This window comes from Protopterus annectens, chromosome 5.part1 (genome assembly GCF_019279795.1).
Source record: "Protopterus annectens isolate FY-2018-M chromosome 5.part1, PAN1.0, whole genome shotgun sequence".
NCBI lineage: Eukaryota > Metazoa > Chordata > Ceratodontiformes > Protopteridae > Protopterus > Protopterus annectens.
Genome location: NC_056736.1, coordinates 657,660,399 through 657,676,830, shown reverse-complemented (window position 1 = coordinate 657,676,830; position 16,432 = coordinate 657,660,399).

The window sequence follows — 16,432 nt, the reverse complement described above, 5'->3', positions numbered from 1 at the left end:
AACAAAATTAAAGTTTTGGAATGGCCCAGCCAGAGCCCAGACCTAAATCCAATAGAAAATCTGTGGGTGACCTGAAGAGGGCTGTGCACAAGAGATGCCCTCGCAATCTGACAGATTTGGAGCACTTTTGCAAGGTAAAGTGGGCAAATATTGCCAAGTTAAGATGTGCCATGCTGATAGACTCGTACCCAAGAAGATTGAATGCTGTAATTAAATCAAAAGGTGCTTCAACAAAGTATTAGTTTAAGCGTGTGCACACTTATGCAACCAGCTTATTGTACGTTTTTTATTTTTTATATTTTTCCCCAACAGATTTTTGTTTTTCAATTGAATTGTACAGGTTGTAGGTCACATTAAAGGTGGGAAAAGTTTTGAAATGATTTATTGTGGTCTCATTTTTTTATATCACAAAAGTTTGGCATTTTAACACGGGTGTGTACACTTATTTTATATCCCCTGTACCTATATATATGTCCTAGTCTGGTTCTTACTGTATATACATACCTGTCTCTTGTTGTATGTAAGTGCCAATGAAAGTACATGCACATACATCCTAGTCTGATTCAGACTGTACATACATACCCATCTCTTGTTGCATGTCAGTGCCAATGAATGTACCTACACATACGTCCTAGTCTGATTCTTGCTGTACATACATAACCATCTCTTGTTGTATGTCAATGCTAATGAATGTACCTACACATATGTCCTAGTCTGATTCTTGCTATACATACATACCTGTCTCTTGTTGTATGTCAATGCCAATGAATGTACCTACACATACATCATAGTCTGATTCTGACTGTACATACTACATACCTGTCTTTTGTTGTATGTAAGAGATAATGACTGTACCTACACATATATCCTAGTCCAATTCTGACTGCACACATACCCATCTCTTGTTGTATGTCAATGTATGTACCTACACATACGTCCTAGTCTGATTCTGACTGTACATACATACCTGCCTCTTGTATGTCAGTGCCAGTGAATGTACCTACACATACATCCTAGTCTGATTCTGACTGTACATACATACCCGTCTCTTGTATGTCAGTGCCAATGAATGTACCTACATATACGTCCTAGTCTGATTCTGACTGTACATACTACACACCTGTCTTTTGCTGTATGTAAGTGCCAATGAATGTACCTACACATACATCCTAGTCTGGTTCTGACTGTACATACATACCCATCTCTTGTATGTCAATGCCAATGAATGTAGCTACAGATACATCCTGGTCTGATTCTTACTGTACATACCTACCTACCTACCTGTCTCTTGTTGTATATCAGTGCCAATGAATGTACTTACACATGCATCCTAGTCTGATTCTGACTGTACATACATACCTGTCTCTTGTATGTCAGTGCCAATGAATGTATGTACCTACACATACCTCCTAGTTTGATACTGACTGTACATACATACCTGTCTCTTGCTGTATGTCACTGCCAATTAATGTACCTACACATACGTCCTAGTCTGATTCTGATTGTACATACATAACTGTCTCTTGTACATCAGTGTCAATGAATGTACCTACAGATACATCCTAGTCTGATTCTGACTGTACATATATACCTGTCTCTTGTTGTATGTCAGTGCCAATGAATGCACCTACACATACATCCTAGTCTAATTCTGACTGTACATACATACCTGTGTCTTGTTGTATGTCATTGGCAATGAATGTACCTACATATACGTCCTAGTCTGATTCTGACTGTACGTACTACGTACCTGTCTTTTGTTGTATGTAAGTGCAAATGAATGTACCTACGTATACATCCTAGTCTGATACTGAATGTACATACATACCCGAATCTTGTATGTGTGCTGAACAGTCACAGCCCTTAAGGCTAAACAACACACCTGATACACTTGTAATAGGTGACTCTATCATCAGGCACACTGACATCCCACTCACCAGGCTGAACAAGGATAAGGTCACGGTGAGCTGCCTGTCGGGCGCTAAAATCCGCCACATAACACAAGCACTCAGGTCACTCCAAGGCAAGTACAAATATGACTCAGTCATTGTCCATGCTGGTGTGAATGACCTGAGACGTACCTCCCTGGACTACATGAAAAGAGACATAGAGGAGCTCTCTGAGCATGTAGCCCAGGCCAATATGACCCTGACCTTGAGTAACATCTTACCCTCACCAAGAATGATGCCACAATATGAAGACAAGATGATCAATTTCAACAACTGGCTTAAGTATTGGTGTCATTCAAAGGGGATCCAATGCCTGTCAGCCTGGGATGACATGCTCAACAAGCCATGATGCTTCACTAGGGACGGCTTGCACCTGTCACCCCTGGGCTTTCGGATATTGGCAAAGGCTCTTGCTACCCCCATAGTGCCTTTTTTAGGCAAGGCTCAAAAGACAAACCCACCTCCATAGGTATCACAAGGGATAAGAAACTAAGAGTAATGCTACTCAACGCCAGAAGTCCTCGAAACTCTCCTTAGCATGGAGAACATCGATATCTGTGCAGTAACAGAAACCTGGTTCAAGGCTCCCGAGAGCACCCCAGCACTACCAGGTTATACCTCATACCATGCTTTTCGGCCCCAAAACTTGGACCAAACCACAAAAGGAGGGGGAGTATCAATATTCGTCAAAGATACCCACACCTCCAGGTTGGTGGCACAGCACGAAGCATCAGAGACTATCCATGTGCAACTAACAGTGGGTAAAACTGCCTTCCAGTTTATAGCCTGCTACAGACCACCCTCCCAAACCCAGGAACCCCACTCGGCCTTCCTGAGAATACTGGAAAGTATGAAGGTCTCTCCAAACACCATTATATTGGGCGACTTCGACTACCCACACACAGACTGGGAGCATTACTCTAGCTCCAACACCCTAGCCCAAAGGTTCCTAGAATTTATAAACTCAAATGCTATGGAACAACTTGTTACCACTCCCACAAGAGGGGAAAATCATACTGGACCTGATCATCACCAACATGGGGACACTATGCCCTAGACCAGAAGTGTATCCCTCACTGGTAAGATCAGACCATAAACTAATCTCACTAGACATTCACATCCCGACCCCACCCCCTGCCCAGAAAACCACAGTGAAAAACTTCTCTAAAGCAAATTTCACATGCCTCAAAACCGAGGCAGAATCCTTCAAAGCCCCCAGGCCTGTGGAAAATATGGCCCAGACTGCAGAATCCTTTATAAACGCATTCTATGAACACCTTCAGGAATGCATGGATCATGCAATCCCAAATAAAACCAAGACCCAATCCTCCAAAGGCAGACGTCCTGTCTGGTGGACCCCAGCCATAAACAAACTATACAATAGAAGGAGGAAGCTACTACATGATAGAGCAAAATCCCAAAAAGGGAAGGCATCTCTGATCAGTATTAGCAAAAAACTACAGGCACTCATAAAATCGTCTAAGGCCAGCTTCGAGAGAAAAATTGCACAGGACACTGAGGATAATCACAAGGCTTTCTTTAGTTATGTTAGGAACCTGGGTGGGAATTCCCAGATATGCTCAGAATTAGTCCAAAATGACAAAAAATACACCGAGCCCACAGACATTGCCAACATCCTAGCTGACAGGTTCAGTGCAAACGTCTCCCCCCAACTCCCCCCCCTCCCCACCAAAAGGGCAAATATCTATCCCAACAGAGTGCTGCCCCCCTGACATCTCAGATGCTCAGGTAAGAGCCGCCCTCTCCAAAGCAAAAAACACAGCATCAATGGGACCAGATGGTGTCCCGGGCTGCGTCCTACATGAACTCCAAGAAGAGCTAAACCCAAACATAAATCTACTGTTCAATCTTAGCCTTACTACAGGATATGTACCCAAAGAGTGGTGTACAGCAACAGTGGTCCCTCTCCACAAAGGTGGTGCTTCAACGGATCCTGGAAACTATCACCCCATAAGCCTGACTAGCTTGGTCTGCAAAGCTATGGAAAGGATCATCATGGACCTCATAAATAAAGATATTGGGGACCTACAGACACTGGATCCTACCCAGTTTGGCTTTGTTAAGGGCAGATCCTGCCTCTTAAACCTGGTCGATTTTTTTGAAACCGTCACCAAGGCCATTGACGAGGGGAAGGTGGTCCACACAGCCTACCTGGACCTCGCAAAAGCCTTCGATACAATACCACTCTGGCATTATAGATAAGCTTACCAGCTTAAATATAAACCCCTATGTTACTAGATGGGTTGCAAACTGGCTCAAGGACAGAACCCACATGGTTAGAATTGCTGGAGCCATGTCAGACTCCAAACCAGTTACAAGTGGCATCCCACAAGGCTCAGTCCTGGGACCTCTCTTGTTCGGTATATATTTCTCGGCGGTACAGGCCAACACAGAAGGACTGTGGCTGACCAAGTTCGCAGATGACTGCAAACTGGGCGCCATAATCAACTCTCCAGCTGACACAAGCATCCTCCAAAAGGGCCTCATAGAAACAGACAACTGATGCCAGAGCCATGGCCTCAAGCTAAACGCCAAAAAGTGTATAGTCATCCCCTTTGGCAAAAACAAAGTGAACACAAATTACCACATAGGTGGTAATCCATTAAGTACAGAAATCATTAGGGACCTGGGGACCCAAGTTGATAGCAATCTCTCATTTGACAACCACGTGGCCAAAGTGGTTAGAAAAACATTTTATATAGCCCACCTAATCATGAAGGGATTCACATCTAGATCAGGGGAGGTCATCGTGCCTCTTTACTCATCCCTCATCAGGCCCATAATTGAGTACAATGTCCCTTTAGGGATGCACCTTACCAGACACCTGCAGTAACTGGAAAGACCCCAAAAGTACCTCACCAAGAGGATCAAAGGGCTCAAACAGATGCCATATGTTGCCCGGTTAAAGAAACTCCAGCTCTACTCAGTGGCATACCGCCTGCTCAGAGGCGATCTGTGCCTGATGTATAAAGCCATGTCCAACCCGGAATTAATGGACATACTGCACCTCGGAAAATCCAAATCCCATCGAGCTACGCGCTCGAGAGACTTGAACCTCAGCACTGAAATAAATAGGACATGCTGGAGGGACAGATTCATAACCCAGAGGCTCCCTTCACTCTGGAATAAAATCCCAGTCCAGGTTAGGCAGAGTCCCACATTGACTCTTTTCAAGAGGAATCTTGATGTGTGGATGGGAGATCGTAGGTTTACCCCGGCTATCACTTCTGTGTCACTGTTAGACAAAGGCACAGTATACTAACCTCAAAAAAAGGCATAGCAAAATTAATTTAAAATGGGTGGTGAAAGCCAAACACACTCTGGCTAGACTTATAAATGCCCTAGGGCAGATAGCCTAGTATGAACCTATGAACCTATGTCCGTGCCAATGAATGCACCTACACATATGTCCTAGCCTGATTCTGACTGTACATACATACACTTCTCTTGTTGTATGTCATTGGCAATGAATGTACCTGCATGTACATCCTAGTCTGATTCTGACTGTACATACATACCCATCTCTTGTTGTATGTCAGTGCCAACGAATGTACCTACACGTACATCCTAGTTTGATTCTGACTGTACATACATACCTGTCTCTTGTATGTCAATGCCAATGAATATAGTACACTGTAAAACTCTGCCACTTATTTTGTGGACAAATGATCCACAGTGATGACCCCTAACAGGAGCAGCTGAAAGAAGACTTGTCTTTATAGTTAGAGAGTCACAAATAATAATTAAACCAAACCATACACAGCCAGCAACACAAGCCCTATAAAAACCTATCCCATTTTGTCTATTTTCAGCAACTAAAAATCAAAACCCAAAAAGAATTTTAAATAGAACATAAAAAATTGTCAAGACAAAAGTTGGTTGATCATAGAGCCACCCGAAGAGTCCTGCTTGGTGAGTTGGTTGGGACGTCTGGTGTTAAACCGATGAATGGTGAGTTCAATTCCGATTGACGGCGGTATGGAGAACCAATGCTGTTTATTGTACGGTAAGGTAAGGATATGATCTCTAGCAGGCTGGAATTGTCCCAGTGTTACAGGATGTTTAATGGATGAGAGTCCCACAGTACCAGGGTAGGGGCCGGAGTCTGGTGATCATTAACTTTCACCTCTATGCAGTGCTAAAAAAATTAGGTAAATTTTGCTCCAGACTAATTCTAATGATCTATTATGAATGCTACATGCTATGACTTGTGCCAAAATTATGTTGTAATTTTTTTTATCCAAATTTCCCCTTCAAAGTCTCTATTACCTCCTTACATCTGATTACTATCCATACTATCCAGGGTCCCTGGATGTTTTCGATAGCTCTTTAGGGGACGATATCGCCCATGTTGACAGCCACTGGTTTAAGCAAAAGTAACAAATGTAACGCACATTTAAGTTACTAGTTACTAAAAAAAGTAATATATTGCTATTACTTCATTACTATTTTGAAAAAGTAACTAGTTATATTACTAGTTACTAAAAATTGTACTATATTACATTAATGTATTACATATTGTAATATATTACTCCCATCACTGGTTTGCATGTGCATGGAAAGTTCTGAATACGTCACGCTCCATGTCACCCAGGGTTTTACATCTCAAGTCCTTTGCTCTTTGTCTGTTATTAACATATAATACTTATATTTTCTAGAGTTAGGGTCCCTGGGGCCCTTGTAACATCTGAGATCCTGATACATGAGAGACAGCAAACTGTAACCCTTTCTTTGTCCAGCCTTGTGATTGATGAGTCCATGGGCCTGACAAAAGAGTCAACTATCAGTAAAATATTTCTATTGTCGCTGATGTGGTTAAAAGTGGTACAGATGGAATATCTTTGCTCAGGGTGACTCTTATAGGAGGTACGCATGAAGCAAATAAGTGGCCTGACTTGAGACTTAATCTTGTTTCTGAGAGGCTTGGGTGCAATTCTTTTACAGCTTCAGCAAAAGACATTTTGATGTGATTAGAGAAAGATTGTGGTATATGTATATGAAGCTCATAGGGTAAGCTTTTAGATGAGAGGAAAGTCTCCATATTAATTAGGTATTTATACCTCTCACAGATGGAAAATTTAATGCAAAGTTCATACCACTCACAGATGGAAAATTTAATGCAAAGTATAAGTTTATTTGTGACCATAAGGCAGTTTGTCCACTGTTCTTGGAGACTAAAAGGCTGGACAACAGAGGTAAAACTGGCGATCTGACCTTCCATCTTGTCCACTACTTAGGTGTTTAAATGAGTAAAGTAAATGCAGCAGAGGATGTTTGTAATTATGTTAGAATACAAAATATATAGAAGGCTATCCGGTGATTTGTAGTCATGTCCCAGATGTTGCAGATTTTAAGAATAAGATGGGAAAAATATTTCTAGACATTGCACTGTGCACTAAGCATATAGAATGATATGAAAGACAGGTAATATCAAGATTTAGCAGTCAAAGGATGGGAATTTCCCAATTCCATCCTCTACTGCTTTCTACTATGAGCATATAAGAAAAGACTAGGTGGAGTGTCAACAGACAAATTTATAACAAGGGGAGGAAACTCAAGAGCTTACAGGTTTAAAAGAGCAACACAGATTGGCTATACAGAATAAAATGTGATGGCAAATGTATAAGAACAGTTTGAGGGGAATGACTTTACAAGATGATACCTTTATGCTTACTGGCAATAGCCACTGAATGAAGACAAGGAGGGAATTGTACAGTCTAATTATCATTAGGGGTGGACAACAAGAGATATACCGAGTTTAAGAGTGAAACAAGAACACCATGGGAGGGTGGAACATTCTTAGACATTTAGCTTTGCTGAGGAATGGCCAGGAAATGCCTTAAAGCAATCACAACTCCTGAAGTAGCCAGGCTTTGACTCCTCTCACAAGATAGAAACCAAGGTTTAATTCTCTGTAGCATAGCTATTTGCCAGATTTACTGAATATAGAACTTGGCAAAAACAGATACAGAGTATTAAAAATAGCTTAAAAACATAATAAAGAAATGAAAAATGGATTGGAACTATTTGAAACCAGTAAAAGTTTAAAAGAACACAAGAACAGCACCCAGAGATATGGTGTTAAGTTGGACTACAGCAAAACAGCTGAGGTACTTAACAGTGTCATTAATGTTGTTATTGATAGTAGCAAAAAATCCATAAAAGAATATAGAAAACTAAAGACCGCCCTACAGTAACTGCAGTAAGAAAGATTACATCTGAAACAAGGGAGCTGAAGGGAACTTATGCAAAACAAAAAGGTTCATAGTTAGTAAATTGAATAAGTGAAACCTATGTGACATTACCAAAAGACGAAGAACTCATAATGAAATTTAAGTAGATAATCATTCTAATCAAATGTAAGTTGAAAGATTTTCTTGTGAATTTCAAATGGGCAACACCAAATAACTGAGTATGAAAACACAAGTACGGGTCATCATATCATCTCCTCTGAGTCAGAAGTCTAAAAAATAAATTGCCCGATCTTGAGGTAGTCTTGTATTTGGAAAACATCCATGACTGCATAGTTATTGAGACTAGGTTTAAATGTAAAGACAGAAGTCTCTCTATATAGGGATTTTGTGTTTCCATGCCATCAGATCCAATGGCAGTTGTGGTGGACTCTCCACATTTGTCAAGGAATAGCTCATCTCCAGACAGATCCTTAGGAACTCCCAAATTGAGCTAATCGAACTATGAATGACTCTGAATAGGATTAGTTATCATCTAATAGCTTGTTACAGAAAGCCATATTTGTATTCTGATGACCATGCAAGATTCCTCAGTTTTCTAAATGGTCTTCTTATGATCCTTTATTTGGGGTAACATTACCTACCTATCAATAAATTAGGACACCTATACCTCCATTGTAGGATATTCCAAAAATTCCTAGACTTAATAAACAAAAATTTCTTTGAGCAATTGTTAAATAAACCTATTGGAAGATACAGTATTTTTGACTTGATTCATATAAATATGGCTGCCTGTTGCACTGCTTCCCTGATTTCTCCTTCTCCAGAGAAACCTGACCTCAAACTTATGACCTTCACCTTTAAATGCCTAAAATAACATGTTTTTTTTTCTCCATTTGAGTAAGCACATTTGGTTTTGGGCTAGACAGAATAAATGCAGCTATGTTGGCCTAAAATATTCCTGCAAATCAGGTAATCGTAACCTGCCCTGGTCTACAGGTAGGATAAACCTGTCCCAGTAGACCCTCTCTTTTCTGTTATCCCATATAAATTCTTTTAGCTGTTCTTGAATTTTCATCCATGTCTCTTCTGCTGGAGAGTTGCACTAGGCTTGTCCTGCATATAGTGCCAGTGGGAGCAGAAGCATTTTTATTGCTTGTATTTTACTATCTGCGTCCATTATCAACATTTCCATTGCCTTATCTTTATTATTTTCTGCGTTACTTCTGTTCACATCTCTCTAACCACCTGCTCATTACTTTCCACCATATTTCGAGCTATCTCATCTTGCCATGACCCCTAAGGGAAGAAAAGTTCTCTACTAAGTCACATAATCGCACATAGTTTAATGCTATTGTTTTTATTTTAATCATTAATTTTATCCCCTGCCAACTGATTAAATCTTTGTAGCATTTTAAATTTAAAAATTGCATTTTGCTCTGGATTTAATATGTATTATGTCATTCACAAATAACTTATTTTTCAGATGATTGTTTCCACTTATATTCATCTATATTAAGCTTTCTAATCTCCATAGCTAAGGACTCTAAGTGTATTGTAAGCAAGAGAAGATATTGAGCAGTCCTGCCTCATTCCTGCAGTCAAGTTTATCTCCCACTGTGAGTTTTCTTCTGCATTTTAAATTAGCTACCACATTTCCATATATTCTAAAAAAATCAGTGTCCTCCATTCTTGGGTGCAAAAGAGTAGCTAGGATAGGGTGAATTGGGCAGCTGCAGTGGGCGCAAGTTGTTAGGGGGCACAATCAGCAAATGGTGACCAGTCAGTACTGCAGTACAAGCAATAATTTATGTACTGACATTTCTGAATGCCAATCCACCCACCCACCCATCCATCCATCCTCACTCCCTTTTCCCATTTTGCACATGGGGTCAGGGTGCTACATCACAGTGACAATCATCTCAAGCCAAGGTTTACACCACTAGGTGGCTAGCCCTGCCACAGTAATTCATTTGAACCACTCACTCATACACACACTCTCACCTACGGCCAGTTTAGAGTGTACAATCCACCTACTGCATGTTTTTGGAATGTGGGAGGAAACTGGAGCACCCGGAGGAAACGCACATGACCACAGAGCTTTAAGTCTGGCATAACTTGAAGCAAGCCAGTTGCTGCAAATGCAGAAAATCTTTTTTTTCTCCTCATCTTAGAGTGGAGGGTATGAAAATAGGGCAGGGGTACAGATCTTGCTCCCCAACAACGTAACAACTTTGATTTGTGGGGCTAAGATCAGGGAAGAATGGACCAAGCTCTTGCTGTTCTTTAGGTGAGGACCACTAAACTGAGGAACAAACATTTTTGTTTTGGTTTCTCAACTTAGAGTTGAGGGGTGCCAGATCATGGACTGGCACTGGCTGATAACTGATCTAGTTATGCCTATGCTTGGAGGAAGGCATATGCTTTCATTGTTTTGTTTACAAATTCCTGTTTCACCCAGTGAAAAGCTAACTCTACAACTAACCCTATCATCATCAACGTTTTATGTTTGTTTTTCACATCATCAGGGTTTTGGTAATATTGTTAAATGTTTGTCTACATACTACGAATCTGCATTGGTCCAGATCAGTTAGTTTAAGTAGAATTTTTGCCAATGTCTTAGCCAAAATAAGCATAAAAAACTTTATAAACATGTTTTAATTTTGAAAAGGGCCTGTATGATCCCCGATCAGATGGGTCCTTCCCTTCTCTTGGTGTAATTACCATTGCTACTTTTGACCAGAAAATAGATGGGTCTCCTTCCTCAATAATTTGATTGAATAGCATTATCCAGATTTTGATTGTTTTTCCTTTCTCCTCCGTACTTTATTTGGGATCCCATAGTGTTTCCCCACTATTTTGAGTTCTCATTGGTTCTGTAATCTATTCCTCATGTATTCTAGCCATTAAAGTCTTCTATTCTCATCCAACAGTTTACCCAAGTTTAAATATCTTAAGTATCTCTGCATTTCTTGTGTCCTAGCTTCTGTTTCTAAGTCTTTATTATATAATTACTAGAGAACATTTGCATTTCTTCCATTAGTCTTTCCATTTTTGGTTTTTGATGTTTTCTATCATTCTCTCTACTATCTGTTGTCTTAATTTTCTGAGCTAATAGTTTAGTTGCTCATGGGTTATTCTCAAATGCCTGCTGTTTCACTGCTTTTGCTCTGTATTCATTAGCATGCTCCACAGAGGTTTATTATCACTTGTTAGAACTGCAGTTGACTGAAATTCAAATGGTTGAAAAATTTGATTGAAAACTGACTTGACTGAAAACCCATTTGACTGAAACCTCATTTTACTGAATCACTAATTATATACTACTTTCTACATAAAATATAGCCTAAAACAAACAAACTCTTAATTATATATACACTAAATTCCACAGCTGCACAGCCTTGGAGAAAAGAAAACAATAAACATCAATATATAGTGAGTAAGTGTTGGCACACAAACACCTATGCATGTGTGGGTGCAACATGGCAGGGGCATTGCCAATCCACACATAATCTTCAAGACTCACTTCCCTAGCAGATGGTATCCTCAGAAATGGCACCATCGCACACTACTTCTACGTCATTTGTGATTCAGTGAAATGAGGTGTCAGTCAAATGGATATATGTAAAGTGGGTTTTCAGGTCAATTGTTTATCATTCAATTTTTTCAACCATTTCAGTTTCAGTCAGCTGAAGTTCTTTAATGTGATAGCAAACCCTTTACATATTCAAGCATTTCATCCCTGGCTGCCTATAAGTGATTATCTATTTGATCAGTTCAGTTTCAGTTGTTATTTTTTAGTCTTACAACTCTTTCATTTTCCTAGTATATTGTAAATATTTATTCTATCTTCTTTCCCATGCCTTATTTATCTTTATTCCCATTAAATTCCTTAACTTTAACATACAGCTGTCCCTGGTCATCGTTATTTCCTCATTATCAGCCTCTAGTTCTTTAGTAAGGTCTATCATTGCTTCATCTGGCCATTCTGTAAATTGTTTTCTCTTCAAAAATATGTTGCAAAATGTCAGTCTTTGTAAAAGAATTTTCTTATATTTGACTCCAATATTAATTGTATAGGGGCATCTCGGCTGGAGCGCCTTCTGTGTCTTGGCTGGAGCTCCTCACAGCAAGAGGTTCTCTGTTTGATTTTTGGCTGGAGCACTTTCTGTATGGAGTCTGCATGTCCTCCCTGCAGTTCAGTGAGCTTTAAAGACATGCAGGTCAGTGTTTTGTGTGTGTGTGTGTGTGTGTGTGTGTGTGTGTGTGTGTGTGTGTGTGTGTGTGTACCTTGTATTGGGGCATGGTCTGAAAGAGATATGGGTTATGTTTCTGGTTTATAAACCATATTATTATAGGTTCATAGGTTCATACTAGGCTATCTGCCCTAGGGCATTTATAAGCCTAGCCAGAATGTGTTTGGCTTTCGCCACCCATTTTAAATTTATTTTGCTATGCCCTTTTTCGAGGTTAGTATACTGTGCCTCTGTCTAACAGTGACACAGAAGTGATACCCGGGGTAAACCTACGATCTCCCATCCACTCATCAAGATTCCTCTTGAAGAGAGTCAATGAGGGACTCTGCCTAACCTGGACTGGGATTTTATTCCAGAGTGAAGGGAGCCTCTGGGTTATGAATCTGTCCCTCCAGCATGTCCTATTTATTTCAGTGCTGAGGTTCAAGTCTCTCGGCGTAGCTCGATGGGATTTGGATTTTCTGAGGTGCAGCATGTCCATTAATTCCGGGTTGGACATGGCTTTATCACGTCAGGCACAGATCGCCTCTGAACAGGCGGTATGCCACTGAGTAGAGCTGGAGTTTCTTTAACCGGGCAGCATATGGCATCTGTTTGAGCCCTTTGATCCTCTTGGTGAGGTACTTTTGGGGTCTTTCCAGTTGCTGCAGGTGTCTGGTAAGATACATCCCAAAAGGGGCATTGTACTCAATTATGGGCCTGATGAGGGATGAGTAAAGAGCGATGACCTCCCTGATCTAGATGTGAATCCCTTCATGATTAGGTGGGCTATATAAAATGTTTTTCTAACCACTTTGGCCACGTGGTTGTCAAATGAGAGATTGCTATCAACTTGGGTCCCCAGGTCCCTAATTACTTCTTGTGTACTTAATGGATTACCACCTATGTGGTAATTTGTGGGCACTTTGTTTTTGCCAAAGGGATGACTATACAGCTTTTGGCATTTAGCTTGAGGCCATGGCTCTGGCACCAGTTGTCTGTTTCTATGAGGCCATTTTGGAGGATGCTTGTGTTGGCTGGAGAGTCGATTATGGCGCCCAGTTTGCAGTCATCTGCGAACTTGGTCAGCCACAGTCCTTCCGTGTTGGCCTGTACCTCCGAGAAATATATACCGAACAAGAGAGGTCCCAGGACTGAGCCTTGTGGGACACCACTTGTAACTGGTTTGGAGTCTGACATGGCTCCAGCAATTCTAACCATGTGGGTTCTGTCCTTGAGCCAGTTTGCAATCCATCTAGTGACATAGCGGTTTATATTTAAGCTGGTGAGCTTATCTATAATGCCCGAGTGGGGTATTGTATCGAAGGCTTTTGCGAGGTCCAGGTAGGCTGTGTGGACCACCTTCCCCTCGTCAATGGCCTTGGTGACTGTTTCAAACAAATCAACCAGGTTTAAGAGGCAGGATCTGCCCTTAACAAAGCCGAACTGGGTAGGATCCAGTGTTTGTAGGTCCCCAATATCTTTATTTATGAGGTCCATGATGATCCTTTCCATAGCTTTGCAGACCAAGCTAGTCAGGCTTATGGGACGATAGTTTCCAGGATCCATTGAGGCACCACCTTTATGGAGAGGGACCACTGTTGCTGTACGCCACTCTTTGGGCACATATCCTGTAGTAAGGCTGAGATTGAACAGTAGTTTTATGTTTGGGTTTAGCTCTTCTTGGAGTTCATGTAGGGCAGCCGGGACACCATCTGGTCCCATTGATGCTGTGTTTTTGCTTTGGAGAGGCGGCTCTTACCTGAGCATCTGAGATGTCAGGGGCAGCACTCTGCTGGGATAGATATTTGCCCTTTTGGTGGGAGAAGTTTGCGCTGAACCTGTCAGCTAGGATGTTGGCAATGTCTGTGGGTTCGGTGTATTTTTTGTCATTTTGGACTAATTCTGAGCATATCTGGGAATTACCACCCAGGTTCCTAACATAACTAAAGAAAGCCTTGTGATTATCCTTAGTGTCCTGTGCAATTTTTCTCTCGAAGCTGGCCTTAGACAATTTTATGTGTGCCCGTAGTTTTTTGCTAATACTGATCAGTGATGCCTTCCCTTTTTGGGATTTTGGTCTATCATTTAGTAGCTTCCTCCTTCTATTATATAGTTTGTTTATGGCTGGGGTCCACCAGACAGGACGTCTGCCTTTGGAGGATTGGGTCTTGGTTTTATTTGGGATCGCATGATCCATGCATTCCTGAAGGTGTTCATAGAATGCGTTTATAAAGGATTCTGCGGTCTGGGCCGTATTTCCCACAGGCCCGGGGGCTTTGAAGGATTCCACCTCAGTTTTGAGGAGTGTGAAATTTGCTTTAGAGATGTTTTTCACTGTGGTTTTCTGGGCAGGGGGTGGGATCGGGATGTGAATATCCAGTGAGATTAGTTTATGGTCTGATCTTACCAGTGAGGGATACACTTCTGGTCTGGAGCATAGAGTCCCCATGTTGGTGATGATCAGGTCCAGTATGTTTTCCCCTCTTGTGGGAGTGGTAACAAGTTGTTCCATAGCATTTGAGTTATGTTCTTTGGAATTGTAACATCTATCCAATGTTACTTGTAAATTGTTTTCCTGAGTAACAGGTATATTCTTTCTTGTTTCCCTAGTATAGTCACTACATGCTTAAGACAAAACATATGTATGTGTTTATCCAAGTATCTGCCTTACCTGTTTGTGTTTTGTTTCTTGGATCTTCCTGTGACATCTGCGTTATGACAGAATGTTCTAATCTCCTGCCACATTTAATTCACCTTCCTGAAAGTCTATTGCTTCCTGCATGAATTGTTTACTACCTTGCAGGGTAGATTTTTGTGGGGGGTATGCTGAAGTAAATGTTATTCTTATGCCTTGCCAGCATGCTCTAATCATAATAGATCTCCCTTGTCTGTCTGCCTCCTCTTCTTTTATCACTATACTCATTCCTTTATTTAGTAGTAACAGTATTTCTCTTCTCATTTCCCCTTCTATACTTGAATAATACCCTTTCCTCCCACTTTCTTTTATTATGCTGTCGTCCTCTTGTTTATGGAGATGTACTTCCTGTAGCATCATACTCTGTGCTGTATTATAAGCAACTAGGTTCATAGGTTATATATTAGTACTAGGCTAACTGTCCTCATGGACCACTTTAGGTCTAGCCTATTACCCCATGTAAGAATCAAACCCTGTACTTTGTGTCTGTAAGGTAAACACATTAACCATTATGCCAACCTCCCTAAGAAATTGTTATTCTTTACTCAAGAAACAAATCTAGTTACATAAGAAATAAATTCAATCACTGTTTAAGTTCAGGTTTAGTAGACTGGTTGAAACTAAGTAGCAATATATAAAATGAATAAAAATGTAAAATGACAGAGAAAGCATATTAAAAACAGATACTGTCAATGAGGCAAAAACTTACTATTATAATGCTAAAATGTATGTGTTTCGAACCTCTTAAAGCAGTTAAGAGTTGGAATCTCCTGATGTCACCTAGGTACTATGTTCCAAAGGTGTGGAGCTTGCTAGGCAAAGGAACAAATCCTTGGAGGATTCAGTCCATAGCCTCAGAACTACCAACATCCCATGGGTGTCAGAACTGAAGGCAAGAGCAGGACAGTATAGCATGAGCAGCTCTTTCAAGTATGGGAGACTCGAGCCATTTAGGGTAACATAAGTTAAGTCAAGAACTTTACAAATTACATGTGTGCAAATATGTAGCCAGTGGAGGCTCCTATGTTGCTGATGTAAAGCATTAGTGATCAAGCATCCATCCATCCATGTATAGATTCAGGCAATCAACTTTTACATTTTGGAATCCCTAGATGTAAGAAGTTGCAATAGTCCAGAAAACGGATGACTCCAGGGTGTGCACAACCACAGCCAAGTCTCAAGTAATAAAAGGTGGCTTGATCCACAAAATATTGCTTTTGTGTATGCATGCAAACTTTACCACCAACGTCATTTAGTCCATGAGTGTCAGAATTTCATCAGGGATAAAGTTTTGATTACAAAGCTAGGGCATAAAATCAAATCTGTCACCACCATAAA